This window comes from Tenrec ecaudatus, chromosome 2 (genome assembly GCF_050624435.1).
Source record: "Tenrec ecaudatus isolate mTenEca1 chromosome 2, mTenEca1.hap1, whole genome shotgun sequence".
Classification (NCBI taxonomy): domain Eukaryota; kingdom Metazoa; phylum Chordata; class Mammalia; order Afrosoricida; family Tenrecidae; genus Tenrec; species Tenrec ecaudatus.
This window is the reverse complement of record NC_134531.1, coordinates 190,808,812-190,826,539: the sequence shown is the minus strand read 5'-3', so window position 1 is coordinate 190,826,539 and position 17,728 is coordinate 190,808,812. Positions and strand designations below refer to the sequence as shown.

General features: G+C 42.6%; 1 non-coding gene and 1 pseudogene across 1 annotated transcript; both read left to right on the top strand.

Moving 5' to 3' along the window:
• Positions 1-3,950: 3,950 nt before the first annotated feature.
• LOC142441884 (small nucleolar RNA U3) lies at positions 3,951-4,063 on the top strand (annotated as a pseudogene).
• An 11,770-nt stretch (positions 4,064-15,833) lies between these two features.
• Positions 15,834-15,937, top strand: LOC142441966 (U6 spliceosomal RNA). The gene has a single exon (XR_012783240.1). It is a non-coding gene; the product is annotated as a U6 spliceosomal RNA (small nuclear RNA).
• The last annotated feature ends 1,791 nt before the right edge of the window (positions 15,938-17,728 follow it).

Here is a 17,728-nt window from a genome sequence, read left to right as displayed (position 1 = left end):
GTCGTAGGTATGTGGACTAGTCGGGCTCCTGTGTCTACTCAGAGCCAGCCAAATGCTGACTGCTGCAGACCCAGGAGTGGACGTAAAACACCTTATTCTTATTGGGGAGAAAATCACATTATTTAGCCAGGGAGAAAGAAATGAAAAATGACATAAGCTATTGTAATATGCCACATGCTTAAATGTTAACTGGACATGGGCTATGATTGAGTCCAGATGTATAGGCCTGACCTTGAAATACGGAGGTAGAACAATCCTGCCTCCCTTTCCTAACCTGTCTCAGAGGTTAGACCATGAGGTTCTCAGCTGAGCTTTCCTAATACTTTCTGAAGTACAAACAATGTGGGACAGGGCATCCTGTGAGGTTATCTGGGCAAAAGCCAAGACAAGGCCACTTCAAAGCCAATAAAAACAATTGAACACCCCCCACTAATTTTATTTTATTTATTAAATCATTTGAATGGGGGCTCATACGCTTAACACAATCTGCACACACATCCATTGTGTCAAGCACCTTTGTACATTTGTTGCCCTCATCATTCTCAATACATTTACTCTCTACTTGAGCCCCTGGTGTCTGCTCCTCACTTTTCCCCTCACTCTCTGCTCCCCTCCCCCATGAACCTTTGATAATTTATTAATTATTATTTTGTCATATCTTTTTTTTTAATTTTAACAATTTATTGGGGCTCATACAATTCTTTTCACCATTCATATATATACATACATCAATTGTATCAAGCACATCTGTACAGTCTTTGCCCTAATCATTTTTTTCTCTTTTCTTCTTTTACATTTTATTAGGGACTCATACAACTCTTACCACAATCCATACATATACATACATCAATTGTATAAAGCACATCCATACATTCCCTGCCCCAATCATTCTCAAGGCATTTGCTCTCCACTTAAGCCCCTTGCATCAGGTCCTCTTTTTTTTTCCCCTCCTCCCTCCCCATTCTCCCCTCCCTCATATGCCCTTGGTAATTTATACATCGTTGTTTTGTCATATCTTGCCCTATCCGGAGTCTCCCTTCCCCCCTTCTCTGCTGTCCCTCTCCCAGGGAAGAGGTCACATGTGGATCCTTGTAATCAGTTCCCCCTTTCCAACCCACTCACCCTCCACTCTCCCAGCATCGTCCCTCACACCCTTGGTCCTGAAGGTATTATCCACCCTGGATTCCCTGTACCTCCAACCCTCATATGCACCAGTGTACAGCCTCTGTCCTATCCAGCCCTGCAAGGTAGAATTCGGATCATGGTAGTTGGGGGGAGGAAGCAACCAGGATCCGGGGGAAAGCTGTGTTCTTCATCGATATTACCTCACTCCCTAATTAACCCATCTCCTCTCCTAAACCCCTCTATGAGGGGATCTCCATTGGTCAACACTTGGGCCTTGGGTCTCCACTCTGCACTTCCCCCTTCATTTAATATGATATATATATACATATATATACATACATATATACATATACACATATATACACATACAAACACACACATATCTTTTTTTTTTTTTTGCATGATGCCTTATACCTGGTCCCTTGGGCACCTCGTGATCGCACTGGCCGGTGTGCTTCTTCCATGTGGGCTTATTTGCTTCTGAGCTAGATGGCCGCTTGTGCACCTTCAAGCCTTTAAGACCCCAGACACTATCTCTTTTGATAGCCGGGCACCATCAGCTTTCTTCACCACATTTGCTTATGCACCCATTTGTCTTCAGCGATCCTATCATGGAGGTGTGCAGTCAATGATATGATTTTTTTGTTCTTTGATGCCTGGTAACTGATCCCTTTGGGACCACTCGCTCACTCAGGCTGGTGTGTTCTTCCATGTGGACTTTGTTGCTTCTGAGCTAGATGGCCGCTTGTTTATCTTCAAGCCTTTAAGACCCCAGTCACTATCTCTTTTGATAGCCGGGCACCATCAGCTTTCTTCACCACATTTACTTGTTCACACACTTTGGCTCCAGCCGTTGTGTCGGGAGAGTGAGCATCATAGAGTTCCAATTTAATAAAAGAAGGTATTCATGCATTGAGGGAGTGTTTGAGTAGAGGCCCAAGGTCCTTCCGCCACCTTAATACTTGACCTATAAATATAGACACATAGATCTATTTCCCCATCCTCCTATATATATTTGCATGTACATGTCTTTGTCTAGACCTCCATGAATGCCCTTTGACTCCTAGCTCTTTCCTCCATCTCCCTTGACTTTCCTCCTGCCCTACTACCATGCTTCATCGCCACCTGGGCTAGAGTATACCTCTTCTCTAAGCAACCTTACCCTTGATCATTTCCCACCAGGCCTGCCACTCCCACTTCTCTACCATTTGGGGTCCCATGTTTTTCCCTTGTCCCTGGGTTTGTTAACACCACTTCCTTACCCCCCCCACCCCCCCACCCCAAGTCCCCCCGGAACTGTCGGTCCCGTTGTTTTTCCTCCAGATAGTTCATCCAGCCTGTCCTATTCAGACAGACCTGTGGAGTCACTAACATGCACGAAAACTAGACAGAGGAAAACAAAGCAACAGTATACAACCAGACAACAAAACAACAAAAACAAACCACTGACTATTTTGTCATATCTTATACCATCTGATGGTTCTCTTCACCCACTTCTCTGCTGTCCATCTCCCAGGGAGGAGGTTATATGTAGATCCTTGTAATTTGTTCCCCTCTTCTCCCCGACCTTCTCTCCACCCTCCCGGTATCGCCATTTTCCCCACTGATCCGGAAGGGATCATCTGTCCTGGATTCCGTGTTTCCAGTTCCCATCTGTACCAGTGTGCATCCTCCGGTCCAGCCAGATTTGTAAGGTAGAATTGGGATCATGATAGTGGGTGGGGGGATGGGGAGGAAGCATTTAAGAACTAGAGGAAAGTTGTATGTTTCATCATTGCTGCACTGCACCCTGACTGACCCTTCTCCTCCCTGCAACCCTTCTGTCAGAGGATGTCCAGTTGCCCACAGGTGGACTTTGGGTCTCCATTCCGCACTCCTCCTCATGCACAGTGATATGATTTTTTGTTCTTTGTTGCCTGATACCTGTTCCCTTTGACACTCCATCATCATGCCAGCTGGTGTGCTTCTTCCATGTGGGCTTTATTGTTTCTCAGCCAGATGACCGCCTGTTCATCTTCAAGCCTTTAAGACCCCAAACATTGTATCTGTTGATAATTGGAAACCATCAGCTTTCTTCACCTCTACTTCTAACTAACCCAGGTGACTGCAGTTCCTTTCCTGAAGACAACTTCTGTCTTGCTTATCCTCTTACTAGATTAAAGTTATGGAAGCAATCTAGCCCCTCAACTGTCCCACCTTCTGGACAACTTTTAATCCACAACTGGCCCCAGCTTCTTTAATCTTTCTTGGAATAATCCAGCACAAACAGAAATCTATTAAAAAAAAAATCTCCCAGCTTTCTGCTCAGACCTCCACAGGGCCCAGGGAGAGATTTTGCTCTTGCCGCAGCAAGCTAAATAAACCTTTTGCACTACAGAGATGTTTCTGTAGCCTTTAAGCATTTTTTTTCAAAGTCTATTGTTCATTTGGATTTCTGCCTCTTTGGAACATGTTTTCCACTCCAGTGGGTAACTCTGTACCCCTCTTTTGTGTGAGAGGTGGCCCCATTGATTACCTTCCTCATCCTTCAATAGGGACCATGTTACTCCAGATTTGACGGCATCAGCAAAGATTTTCAGGATTTTACCACTTACTAATAAGGCTCGTGAGAGATGTAGTGGGAGGTAGATGCTGTGCTCTGTTGGACTTCTCCATTTGTTCTGGATTCTGTTGCTTCTTTCCTTCACCCTTATCTGGCTTGGCCCATAGGGGTGTGTGTGTGTGTGTTTTACCTTTTATTGTTCATTTCATTAGGTATTCGAAGGGAAATTTTGACTAATGATATTCTTAAAATAATTTATTTTGTTTAAAAATATTTATACAGCAAGACTATACTTTCAGGGATCATTTCTATAGTCGGTGACTAGAGAAGTTCCTCTGAGCGTGTAGAGCACCGATATTAAGTTTGGCGATAATGACTGACTGTATTCTTGCTTAAATAAACCTATCAACCATTAAAAAAAATTATACAGCAAAAGACAAAACAACAACAGCAACAACAACAACAAAGTCCCACCCAAAACTCATTGCCATAAAATCAATGTTGACTCATAGTGACCCCTCTCGGGCTTCGGAGACTAATTGTTTATGGGAGTAGAAAGCCCAATATTCTTCCTGTGGATTTGCCAGTGGTTTCGAACTGCCCACTATGCAGTTTGCAGCCCAACATGTAACCACCATATCACCAGGGCTCCTTAAATATAGATAAGCAGGAACCAGTTCAACAGCCTCTGCACATACAAGTCAATGACCTGACACCAAGTTGTACAATAATTCTCACCCTCCTCTTTTGAGTTGTTCTTCTGCCGCTGACATAAGCTCACTGGCCCCTAAGTTTTCTATCTGATCTCTTAAATTGCTGTTATCAGCTTGATCTTTGGAGTTAGATAAATATTAATAGAGCATGATGCTCACAATAGACATTCTTTTCTGGTTAAGCTAAACCACAGTTCAGTTTCAAGAAGACTTCAGGAAATTAAAAGAAAAGTCATTTTATTAGTGACTTGTAAAACATTTTTTTTTACATTTTATTAGGGACTCATACAACTCTTATCACAATGCATACATATACATACATCAATTGTATAAAGCACATCCATACATTCCCTGCCCCAATCATTCTCAAAGCATTTGCTCTCCACTTAAGGCCTTTGCATCAGGTCCTTTTTTTCCCCCCTCCCTCCCTGCTTCCCCCTCTCTCATGTGCCCTTGGCAATTTATACATTTTATTTTGTCATATCTTGCCCTATCCGGAGTCTCCCTTCCCCCCCTTCTCTGCCGTCCATCTCCCAAGGAGGAGGTCACATGTGGATCCTTGTAATCAGTTCCCCCTTTCCAACCCACTCACCCTCCACTCTCCCAGCATCGCCCCTCACACCCTTGGTCCTGAAGGTATCATCCACCCTGGATTCCCTGTACCTCCAGTCCTCATATGTACCAGTGTACAGCCTCTGCCCTATCCAGGCCTGCAAGGTAGAATTAGGATCATGGTAGTTGGGGGGAGGAAGTATCCAGGATCTGGGGGAAAGCTGTGTTCTTCATCGATACTATCTCACACCCTAATTAACCCATCTCCTCTCCTAAACCCCTCTATGAGGGGATCTCCATTGGCCGACACTTGGGCCTTGGATCTCCACTCTGCACTTCCCCCTTCATTTAATATGATATATATATATATATATATATATATATATATATATATACACACACACACACATATATCTTTTTTTTTTTTTTTTGCATGATGCCTCATACCTGGTCCCTTGGCACCTCGTGATCGCACTGGCCGGTGTGCTTCTTCCATGTGGGCTTTTTTGCTTCTGAGCTAGATGGCCGCTTGTTCACCTTCAAGCCTTTAAGACCCCAGACACTATCTCTTTTGATAGCCGGGCACCATCAGCTTTCTTCACCACATTTGCTTATGCACCCATTTGTCTTCAGCGATCCTATCATGGAGGTGTGCAGTCAATGATATGATTTTTTGTTCTTTGATGCTTGGTAACTGATCCCTTCCAGACCACTCGATCACACAGGCTGGTGTGTTCTTCCATGTGGACTTTGTTGCTTCTGAGCTAGATGGCCGCTTCTTTATCTTCAAGCCTGTAAGATCCCATACGCCTATATATTTTGATAGGCAGGCACCATCAGCTTTCTTCACCACATTTGCTTATGCACCCACTTTCAGGAGATATTTTATGATTTAAAGTTTATCTCAGGGTAATCGTTTTAGGGTCCATTCAGTCACCATGACTACTAACTCATGACATTTTTATTCATTATCTTAACTATAAGTCTGATATTTTTATTAGATTTTGTTCTAATGTGAGGCACCTCAAAAGTCAATATTTTTGTTCATTGTTCTTATATTGATGTGAAATAACACAACTTCTCTTTGTTGCATTAATATTGTAACATATTAACATAATTTTATTTGTGCTGGGAAAGTATTCTGGAATTTAAATGTATGTGTTGGTATGTAACCCTTTCTCTATTCAGATAGCTAAATTCTGAGTTATCCTTTGCTTTAGAGTAAATTAAACAGTAACACCAGAATATAAAGGAAATTCTTGGCTTGTGAATTTCAAAGATGATGTTCAGGCATAAGACAGCGAGAACTATTTTCTCTACCTGGATTTAAAAGAGAGAAGAATGAAAATCTATTTGCTTTATTAATTTCATTTTCTTAGGTATCAAGGATCTGTTTTATGGGGAGTTGTGTTTCTCAGTTTTGATGTTAGAATTTCCCCCAAACATTTTGTCATTCTTGCGATCACATACCATTGAGCATGCTCCAACTCATAGCAACCTCAGGTATAACAGAATGAAATGCTACCTTACTATGTTTGAGTCCATTGCGACAGCCACTGGACCATGTCATTGAGGGGCTCTCTCCTTTTCAGTGGTCCTGTATTTTACCACTGGGAGCGCTGGTGGTGCAGTGGTTACACATTGGGCTGTGATTTGCCAGGTGAAAACCACTAGCTGCCCCTTAGGAGAAAGACTGGGCTTGTTACTGCAATAGTTATAGAATCGGAAACCTGCAAGGGCAGTTCTGCCCTCTCCTATAGGGTCACTATGAGGCAGCATCAACTCGATGGCAGGGATCTTTTGGTGAGTATTTTACTAAGCATGATGTCTTCTTCCACCCACCCTCTGCTTTACTAAGCACGATGACATGTCCAAAGTAAGTCAGATGAGCTCACCCTCTTGCCTTTTAAAAATTTATCATTTTATTGGGGCTCGTACAACTCTTCTTTTCTTCTTCCAGGAGTCATGAATGCTGATTTATTTATTTTTTTGAATTAAATCTGATTTTTAAAAATAATTTTATTGGGGGCTCGTACAACTCTTATCACAATCCATGCTTATATCCATGTGTCAAGCACATTTGTAGATTTGTTGCCATCATCATTCTCAAAACATTTGCTTTCTACTAGAGCCCTTGGTATCAGCTCCTCATTTCCCCCCTCCCTCATGAACCCTTGATAATTTATAAATTGTTATTATTTTTTCATGTCTTACACTGATCGAAGTCTCCCTTCACCTACTTCTCTGTCGTCTGTCCCCAGGGAGGCGGTACCATCGTACCTTCTAACAGCACATTGGATGTCTTCCTTAATGTCCTGCAGGCAGTCCACGGCATGATTAATGTTCTCCACCAATATCACAATTTGAATATGTCAATTCTTCTTTGATCTTCCTTTTTCATTGGGCAGCTTTCGCATGCATATAAATGACTAAAAAGACCATGGTTTGGGTTGATCAAAGTGGCATATTTAATTTTCAACACTTAAGAAATTTGTAGTATGAATTGGGTGAAGAGATGTGGAACAGATCATCGTACTTACATGTAACATTGCTAATGTAATGCTGCCTCCCTCTCACTGCAATCGCCTCAATGGAACACCCACTCCCTCCCTCCCTCATTTCCTCCCTCCCTACCTCCTTCCCTCCCTGCCTCCCTCTCTCCCTCCCTGTGTTTCCTGTTTCCATTCCTTCTTCTTTCCAAACCCTCTGACCTTCCAGCAGATGCTGCTCCTTTGATTTCCAACGGCGGATCCTTCTGAAGTGTTCATTCCTTCCTTGCGCTATTGTTCCCCTCCTAGACCTGTCTGTTGTTTGACTGAAAAATGAGCCGTGGGGATAAGTCCAGTGACTAAAGTGTCTTAATTTGAGGGGTTTTACCAGGCTCTCTCACAGCAGTCCACTGGTCTTTTTGTAAGATTTGCATTTTGTTTCACATTTTCTCCCGCCCTACCCAGGTCCTTTGATTCTGAGCAGTTGGTGCTGGTACCTGGGTCCCAGCCAGCTTTTCTGCTCTCAGGGTCCTGACGCTTGGTGCTTGTGTGACTCTTGAGTCCAGTGGACCAATGGTCTTGATTTTCTTCACGTTTCTCTTCTCCAGACAGGGAGAGACCAATAGTTGCACCTTAGGAGGCCACCCAGAAGCTCTTAAAACCCCAGGGGGTGCTCAGCAACGCAGTAAGTAGGACACTGTCCTTGCGGACTCTGTTGTGGCTATTGACCCTGGTATCCCGGAGACTAGGGCCGAGCTCCCAGGTCCAGGGACTCCCTCCCTCCAGGTGTTTGGTTACGCCTAAGGCATTTCCACAGATCTGCCCTTTGTATGCTCACGGATATATTTGTCACAAAGGTAAGTACCCATGTACAAATATTCTCTGCTAAACCTATTTTTATTTGTGGATATATTCCTGATCTATGCCCTTTACCCCTTCAGCCTGTGTATCTATCCCCACATCTGATTATAAATCATCCCTGTGGCAGGATTAGGCAGGCAACAGCATTTTCCTCTTTCGTGTTCGATTCTTGCTTTATCCCATCGTTTTTCCCACGGGCCGCCCTCTGATTGTATCATGCCTTCCTCTTCACCCACGGTAACATGCGTTTACCCTCTAGCTGGTGATTTAGCCTTCCTGTCCTTCCTGTCCCTGGCAACCCTCAAATGAGGGTTCTTTCAGAATGAAAACCTCTTCTTGATTTTTTGGTGACAGTGATTAAAGGGGACTTTTGCAGAAGATTGGTCCAATGCAGTGCATTGCTTGATTTCTGTTCGACTGCTTACATAGCTTAAATCCAAGAAGGATGAAATGAACTTCACTCTCTTCCCCATTTACCATGATGCGGCTGATTAGTCCGATGGTAAGGATTTGTTCTCTGTGTAGAGGCCCACTACTCGTCTGTCAGTTTGCTATCCCAGGGTGGCTCGTGTGCTGTTGTGATGCTGGAGGCTACGTCACCAGCAGTTCCAATGTCAGCAGGAGCACCCAGGGTGGACATGCTTCAGTGGAGCTCTCAACTAAGACCCGACTAGAGAGAAGACCTCTGTCTTCTCCACTTTGGATGAACTGGCCACTGAAAGTCTTATGAACAGCAGCGGCCCATTGTCAAATGTAGTGGCGAAGGTGAGTCCCTCGCGCTGGAAGATGCTCAAGATACAACTGGGAAAGTGTGCGAGCATGGCTGGACTAGAGAAACAAATTCATAAACATGCATTTGTGGAGAAGAGAGAGTTTTACATAAAGGGTAATTGTGCATTAAGAAAGCATCTCAACCCAGTCTAGACCAAGCACCTAATTCTGATATTAGCCCATATGTCTGATACCAATCTCTAAAGTCCTCTTCAGACACACCAAATACAACTGGGGAAGTGTGCGAGCCTGGGTAGACTAGAGAAACAAATTCATAAACACGCAAATGTGTATAAGAGAGTGTTTTATATAAAGGGTAATTGTGCATTAAGAAAGCATCTCAACCCAGTCCAGACCAAGCCCTTAAGTCCGATATTAGCCCGTATGTCCGATATCAATCTCTAAAGTTCTCTCAGACACACAAAATACATCCAATGACGTTGAATGCAGGACGATCACAGGCCAGTGGGTAAAAAGTCTTTGGATCCAGTGGCATTGTGAGCATTTCAGTGTTGACAGAGCTCTCTACGTGGCTTCTCCAGCTTCCAGGGCTGCATCAGGGTAGGTCCATGTGGCTCCTCCTCAGGGATGGCTTGCAGGGAGTCAGCAGAGAGAGAGTGTGTCTTCTGTTTCCAAGGAGGAAATCCAGGAGTTCCCAGAATTCTCAGGAGAAGGCCATACCCACACAAAGACCTCATCGGCTGTGATCTGATTGACAGACTCCACCCCTTCACTCATAATCCTCTCAAGTCCCAAATGGACACAAGATTATGTAACTATCACAGGAAGAGCTGTCTCCTCAAAGCAAAGGTAACTTTAATGGCAAGAATGGAGCAAAACTTTCAGAACTTTCCTTTCCTAGTGAGAAAGGACTCAAAATGAAAAGAAATGGCTGCCAACATAAATTAATAATCAGAACATGAAATGTATGAAACAAATATTGGAAAATTGGAAGCTGCAAAATATGAAATGAAATGCATAAAGATCAATATCCCAGGAATTGAAAGCTAGGGTAGTTGAAAGGGAATGGTATTGGCTATTTCAAGTCAGATAATCTGTGGTTTACGATACAGATCCAGGGGGAGTGAGGTCATGTCCATCATCCAAAAGGACACTCAAGATCTATCTTGAAATATGACACTGTCTGTGATAGGATAATATCCACATACTTATAAGGAAGTCCAGTTAATAAGAATTTATGCATCAGGCATAAAGACTACTAGGGTAGTTACATAATTTCATGTCAACTTGAATATATGTGAAAGTGTAGGGGTGGAGTTTAGACTGTCAATCAGGTCACAGCTTGATGGTGCTGCCTTGTGGGTGTGGCCTTCTCATAAAGAGGGCCCTGGGAACCTCCCTTCTCTCCCTGCCTTCACTTTCTTGCTGGCTGACCCTGGTTGCTGGCAGAGCCCTGGAGATGCTTCCATCTCCGTTGGATCCACACGATTTTGCTGTGGTCTTCCTGCATTCTGCATCATTGCACGTGGCTTTGTGAGTCTGAAGAGGGACTTATGGGCTATTATTGGACTATGGACTTAAGTTTCCTTATATACACTTACGGTACTTCTTGATATCAAGTTCTTTCTTACACATACATGAATGAATACCATTGGATTGTTTCTCTAGTCAACCTGGCCTGACACAACCAACGATGAAGAAATGACAGAATTTCACTCTCTCCAGCCTGATAATCGATCACGCATGCAGTCAAGATGCATTAATCATATTGGTGACTGGAATGTGAACGTTAGATAGAACGAGGAGGGTCACGAGTTGGAAACTAGGGCCTTGGTGACAGAAATCAAACTAGAGATCTCATGATAAAATTGTACAAGACCAGAGATTTTGTAATAAATATTTTTCCTATGATAGAAATAGCAACTCTATACATGGACTTTGCAGATGAAATCCACAGGAATGAAATCGACACACGTGGGAAGAGACAATGGAGAAGTTCGAGATTGTCAGCCAAAACAAGAGTGCAGGGGTGGTGAATTATTTAATGTGCTTCTTCTAAGCCAAAGTCTAACTCCCCCCAAATGACCTTTTCCTTCATGGGGCTGGTAAGAAGGTGGGGGAGAGATAGGATTCACCTGTGAATAGTTGTGAACAGGATTCTCTGGAATGCCATCCTGTTGCCTGTAAAGCGAACCCTCTGAGGAGCAGGAGGAAGGGGCTCGGTACTAGAAAGAGCAGGAGTGGAGCATGTCCTGTAGACTCACAAGAGGGCGATACCATCAGAGGACCAGCAGCAGAACCAGGAACAGATTTCTCAACTCACAGAGCAAGTCAAGGTGAATGCTTTCGTGCAGGAGGCTGACTTGTGGAGTGGGTGCCTCTGGGCACTTCACTGGGGAAGTTGGGCTTGCTAACCCCAGGGAAGCGGAGCTCAGTGCTGTGGCTTACTGGAGTTGGATGCTTCTGGGCACTTAGTGCAGGAGCTAAGTTTGCTGACCCATGGAGATTGAGCTGAATGTCTTCGGGTTGAGTCTTACAGTGGAGTGGTATGACCCTTTGGGCGCTTATTAGCAGACTTGAAAGAACTTTGTAACATGTCCTGACAGACAACTCAACTTTGGACATTTCTCACTGGTATTACAACTTGTTTGCTTCTTTCAAGAAACTCATTAATCATGAATTTTTTTTGGTGAGTTCTGTGTAGCCATTGCAATGGAAATTAGAACTTAGAGAGCAAGTATAGACGATTAATTAAGACAACTCAAAGGTCAGGGGCTGAATGGAACAGACCATTGGTTTCTCACATGTAACTTCAAATTGAAATTGAAAAAAATTCAAACAAGTTCACAAGAGCCAAAATACAACCTTGAATTTAGAGAACATATCAAAAATAGAATTGAAACATTGAACCCCATGAATGAAAGCCCCCGATGAGCTGTAGGACGGCATCAAGAATATGATATTTGAGAGCCAAGAAAAGACGGGGAAGAAAGCAAACACCAGAATGGATGTCAGAAGAGACTTGCGTTTAAAAAACCCAAAATGAAGAACACATCCAGCATATATATATATATTTTAAATTATTATATTGGGGGCTTGTACAATTCTTATCACAATCTATCCATCCATCCATGTGTGTCAAGCACACTTGTACATTTGTTGCTCTCATCATTCTCAAAACATTTGCTTTCTACTTGAGCCCTTGGTATCAGCTCCTCACATTCAGCATATCCTAAGCTGAGAGAATTGAATAACAAATTCAACCCTTGAGTTTCGATATTAAAAAGATTCTTTGGGCAAAACATTGAATGCTGCAGGAATCATCACAACAGGATGGAAGGAATAGACAATACCAAAGAATTGGTCGATGTCCAACTATTGAATGGTAGCATCTGATCAAGAACCAATGTTACTGAAAGAAGCTGTACTGAAGAGCATTAATAAAAAAGCAGGGCTCCAGGAATTGATGGAATGTCAACCTGAAAGCTTCAACAAGCTGATGAAGCTCTGAAAGCACTCCCTAGTCTGTGCCAAGTAATGTGGCAGATGGCTATCTGGCCAACGGACTGGAAGAGATCCATAGTGGTGCCATTGCAAAGAAAGGTGACCCAACCTTTGTGATCATGAAGTGTCAATGGGATCAGGTATCAAGCATCAAAGAGCCAGAACAACAACAAAAAATCATATCATTGTGAATGAGGGGAGTGTGGAGTGGAGACCCAAAGTCCATCTGTAGACAATTAGACTTCACCTTACAGAGGGTCACAAGAAAGAGATGAGCCAACTACTGTGCAGTGTAGCACTGTTGAAACATACCACTTTCCTCTAGTTCTTTAATGCTTTCTCCCCCCCCACTATCATGACCCCAATTCTACCTTACAAATCTGTCTAGGCCAGAGCATATACATGGGAACAGATAAGAGCTGAAAACACAGGGAATCCAGGACAGATAAACCCCTCAGGACCAATAATGAGAGTCACAATACCAGGAGGGGAAGAGGAAAGTGGGTGTAAAAAAATGGGGAACCAATCACAATGATCTACATATAACCCCCTCCCAGGGGGATGGACAACAGAAAAATGAGTGAAAGGAGACATCAGTCAGTGTAAAATATGAAAATATAATAATTGTTATAAATTATCAATGGTTCATGAGGGAGGGAAGGTGGGGAGGGAGGGGAAAAATAAGGAGCTGATAGCAGGGGCTCAGGGAGAAAGAAAATGTTTCGAAAATGATGATGGCAACAAATGTACACATGTGCTTGACACAATGGATGGATGGATAGGTTGTGATAAGTGTTGTACAAGCCCCCAATAAAATGATTTAAATAAAAAGAAAAGAAATGAGCCCACCGAGGACAGACAAAGGCATTCTACAAAGTCAAGGGCATTAGAATTGCCAAAGAGCTTAGTAATTCTTTCAGAGTATTCATGAGAGACAGTAATGTTGCAAAATAATCATATAAAGAGTCAATTATTTTATAAGTAGCTGAGGATCAGGACGACCTCTGTGATAAAGGAGAAAGAAATCTGAGACATATGTATGCTTCTAGGATTTAAGAAGATACAGTCTTGGCATAATAAAAAAATTCAGAGGACAATCACCTTTTCTTACAACATTGGTTTCAGAAGTAATAAATAATTAAATCTTCACCAAAAAGAAAGAAAGAAAGCAAGCAACCCAACACAATGTGGAAAATATCGACAACTGGACATTAATAATATCACAACAAACAAATGTACTGAAGACGAATTCAGCAGGCCTCAAAGGCGAGTGCAGTAGTACATAGAGAACTGCCAGAAATTCCAGCTAGATTCAGAAGAGGCTGTGGAATAAGGCTTACCGCTGCTGTCATCAGATGGATCTTGGTTGAAAGCAAAGACTATAAGAGAGACGTTGACTTGGTGTTTTATTTACTATGTAAAGACACACGTCTCTGTGGATCATGTCAAACTATGGGTAGCACTGAGAAGAAGGGGCATTCCAGAACACTTAGCTGTGCTCTTGTGGACTTTGGATCTACACCAAGAAGCAGTTGTGTGGGCAGAATGAAGAAATACTGCGTGGTTTGAAGTCAGGAAAGCTGGGTACTAGGGTTGTATCCTTTCACCATATTTTCCAATTTACATGCTGAGCAAATAATCCAAGAAGCTGGATTGTATGAAGAAGACTTTAGCATCAGAATCGGAGGAAGGTTTATTAATGAACTGCAGTCTGCAGATGACATAATCTTGCTTGCTGAAAGCATGGATGTCTCCAGTCACTTGCTAATGAAGATCAAAGACTGCAGCATCCAGTGTGGATTACGGCTCAATGTAAAGGAGGCTGAAAGTCTCACAGCTGGACCAATACACAACATCATTATCAAAGGAGGAAAGGCTGAAGTTTTCAAGGATTTCATTTTACTTGGATCAACAATCAATGCTCATTGAAGCAGCAGTCAAGAAATGAAAGATGAGCTGCATTGGGCAAAGCTGGTTCAGAGGATCTCTTTAAAGCATTAAACAGCAAGGAAGGATGTCCCTTGAGGATTAAGATGAACCTCGCCCAAGGCTTGATAATTTAATTGCCTTATTTGCCCTTGACCATTGGACAGTGAATATAGAATTCTGTAGAAAAATGGATGCATTTGAATGATGGTGTTGGTAAAGAGTCTTGAAAGTATTACGGACTGCCAGAAGAACAAACAAGTCTGTCTTGGTGTAAGTTTAGCTATATCAAGAATGCTCCTTAGAAGCAAGGATAGTGAAACTTTGTCTCACACACTTTGGACATAGTATCAGGAGAGCCCAGGCCCTGGAAAAAGACATCATGTTTGGTCAAGTCCAAAGCCAGAAGGAAAGAGAAGGCCCTTGATCAGATGAATTTGACCGTGGCTGTAACAATGAGTTCAAAAATATCACTTATGAGGATGACACGGGACAGGGCAATCTTTTGTTCTGTTGAAGTAGAGCAGCTCGGTGTGAGAATTATTCGATGGTACCTAACAACAATAGCAACGTGCGAGGTATGAGCAAGCACGTCAAGTTCGCTTCCCTTTCTGGAAGCTAGGTGATGCCATCTGCCTATCATAGATTGATAATAAGCTTTCCTCCACTCCAGATTCTCAAATTATTTGTTCACCTGATTTCTCAAATTATTTGTTCAGCATATAGATTGAATAAGTAAGGGAAAGAATACATCCCTACTGCATACGCTCCCCAATTTTAAACCATGAGCATCCCTTAGTTCTGTTTGAACAAGTGCCCTTTAATCTACGTACAGGTTGTGAGTGCACAGAACTCTTCTGGGGATTATCTTAATATCTAAAATTCCTTGTTAGCCCACATGGGAATCGGATGATATAGTTCCTTATTTCCAGGCATTTGAAGACAGGGTTAGGACGTGCTGCTGGTTAGGGTGCACCAGTATCCAGTCTTTTCAAGGGGACCATCACATCACTACTATGAACTAATGTCCTGTCTCTCTGGCCCAGGTGCTTCTACTCATTGCTCTCATCAGGAGACTGATGCCTCCGCTGTCATTCCCTTGGCGGAATACAGGCTGGAGGGGGAGAGGGGCTTTATTGGTCCTTCGCCACAGGAGTCACTCTCCCGTCCATCTGCTGAGGTGGAAGAATGCCCAAGTACCTCTCTGTTGTGTCTCAATGTTCTACTGCAGGTGTTTTACATTGGGGTTTTCTCCTGCAATTGAATATTGCTTGCTCTCCATTTCTCAGGGACTTCCTCATCATTCCAGCAGACTTGCAAGGTTATGATTCTACTGCATGGATCACAATCGGTATGTGGAAGAAACTGTCTGAGAAGAATGCTGCGACAGTGCTCGCTTCGGCAGCACATATACTAAAATTGGAACGATACAGAGATTAGCATGGCCCCTGTGCAAGGATGACACGCAAATTCGTGAAGCGTTCCATATTAAAAAAAAAAAAAAAGAAGAATGCTGGGTCAGGAGTGGAGGCAGGCTCATTCACCTCCTGCGGTACGCAGATGACATGACTTTGCTTGTTGAAAGAGAAGAGAAAAAATAAAAAAAAATTTTAAAAAGAAAGAGAAGAGGATATAAAGCACTTACTAATGAATAATAAAAAAATACAACCTTCAGTGTGGATGACACCTCAGAATAAAATAAAAATCTGCACAACTGGACTAATAAGTGACACAATAAATGCAACATATAAAAATGAAGTCATTAAGTATTCAATTTTACTTGGATCCACAATCCAAGCCCATGGAAGCAGTAATCAGAGTATCATTGCTGATATCAAATGGATCTTGGATAAAGGTCAAGAATACCAGTGTGTTAGTCTGGGTAAAGGGTAAATGTACATTAAGAAGCATCCCAACCCAGTGCTGTCCAAGCCCATAAGTCCAGCATTAGCCCATTTGTCCAACATCAATCCACAAAGTCCTCCTCCATCTCACAAAACACACGCAATGATGCCGACTGCAGGAGGAAAGCCAAATCAGTGAACATGTAAGCATCTTAGCACTGGCAAGGGTTTCCATGTGGCTGCTCCAGCACCCAGGGCTGCATCAGGGTAGGTCCATGCGGCTTCTCCTCGGGGATGTCTCACAGGAAGTGAGCCTTGCTAACTGAAGCAGGGAACTGGATGAGGCAGCTGCACCCTGGTCTGACCATCAGAAAGCAAGAGATCCAAGAACTAGAAAGGCGAGGCTCACTGAGCCATTTATCTCTCCACCCTTCAGGTAATCCCACATGTGTTTATCGGCCAGGTTGGCACAATAAACCTTAACTATCTCAAACCAGAAAGATGCTTACTTGTACTTTATTGACTATGCCAAGAAATTCAATTATGTAGACTATAAAAAACCATGATAACATTATAAAGAATGGGAATTTCAGAATACTTAACTGGGCTCTTGTGGAAACTGTACATAGACCAAGAGGCAGTTATTTGAAAAGAGTGAGGGAATATTGCATGGTTTAAAATCAGGAAAGGTTATTGCTTCTTGGCCTTTTGGCTAAGATCAAGTGTAGGAAAGGTGTGTCAGGGTGGCGTTCTTTTACATATTTATTCAATCTATATGCTGAGCAAATAATCCAAGAAGCTGAATAATATGAAGAAGAATGCAGCATCAGAATTTGAAAGAAGGCTTATTAATACCCTTCAATATGCAGATAATTTAACCTTACTTGCTGAAAGCAAGGAGGACTTGAAGCACTTGCTAGTGAAGATTTTAAAATGCTGCCTTCCCTGAGGGGGATGAACACAGAAATGTGGGTGAAGGGAGACAGTGGTTGTTGTCAGACATGAAAATAATAATCATTTATAATTTAGCAAGGGGTCACGAGGGTAGGAGGGTGGGGCAAAGAGGGAAAAAAGAAGAGCTGATACCAAGGGCTCAAATAGAAAGTAAATATGTACAAATATGCTTGATACAATTGATGTATAGATTGTTATAAGAGCTGTAAGAAGATACGACTAAATAATAATTTATAAATTATCAAGGGCGCATGAGGGAGGGGGGAGCAGGGAGGGAAAAAAAAGAGGACCTGATGCAAAGGGCTTAAGTGGAGAGCAAATGCAGTGAAAATGATTAGGGCAAAGAATGTACGGATGTGCTTTATACAATTGATGTATGTGTATGTATGGATTGTGATAAGAGTTGTATGAGTCCCTAATAAAATGTTTAAAGTTACATAGAATCATATTGGGGAGCTATGAGGAACTGGGGAGCTGACGACGATG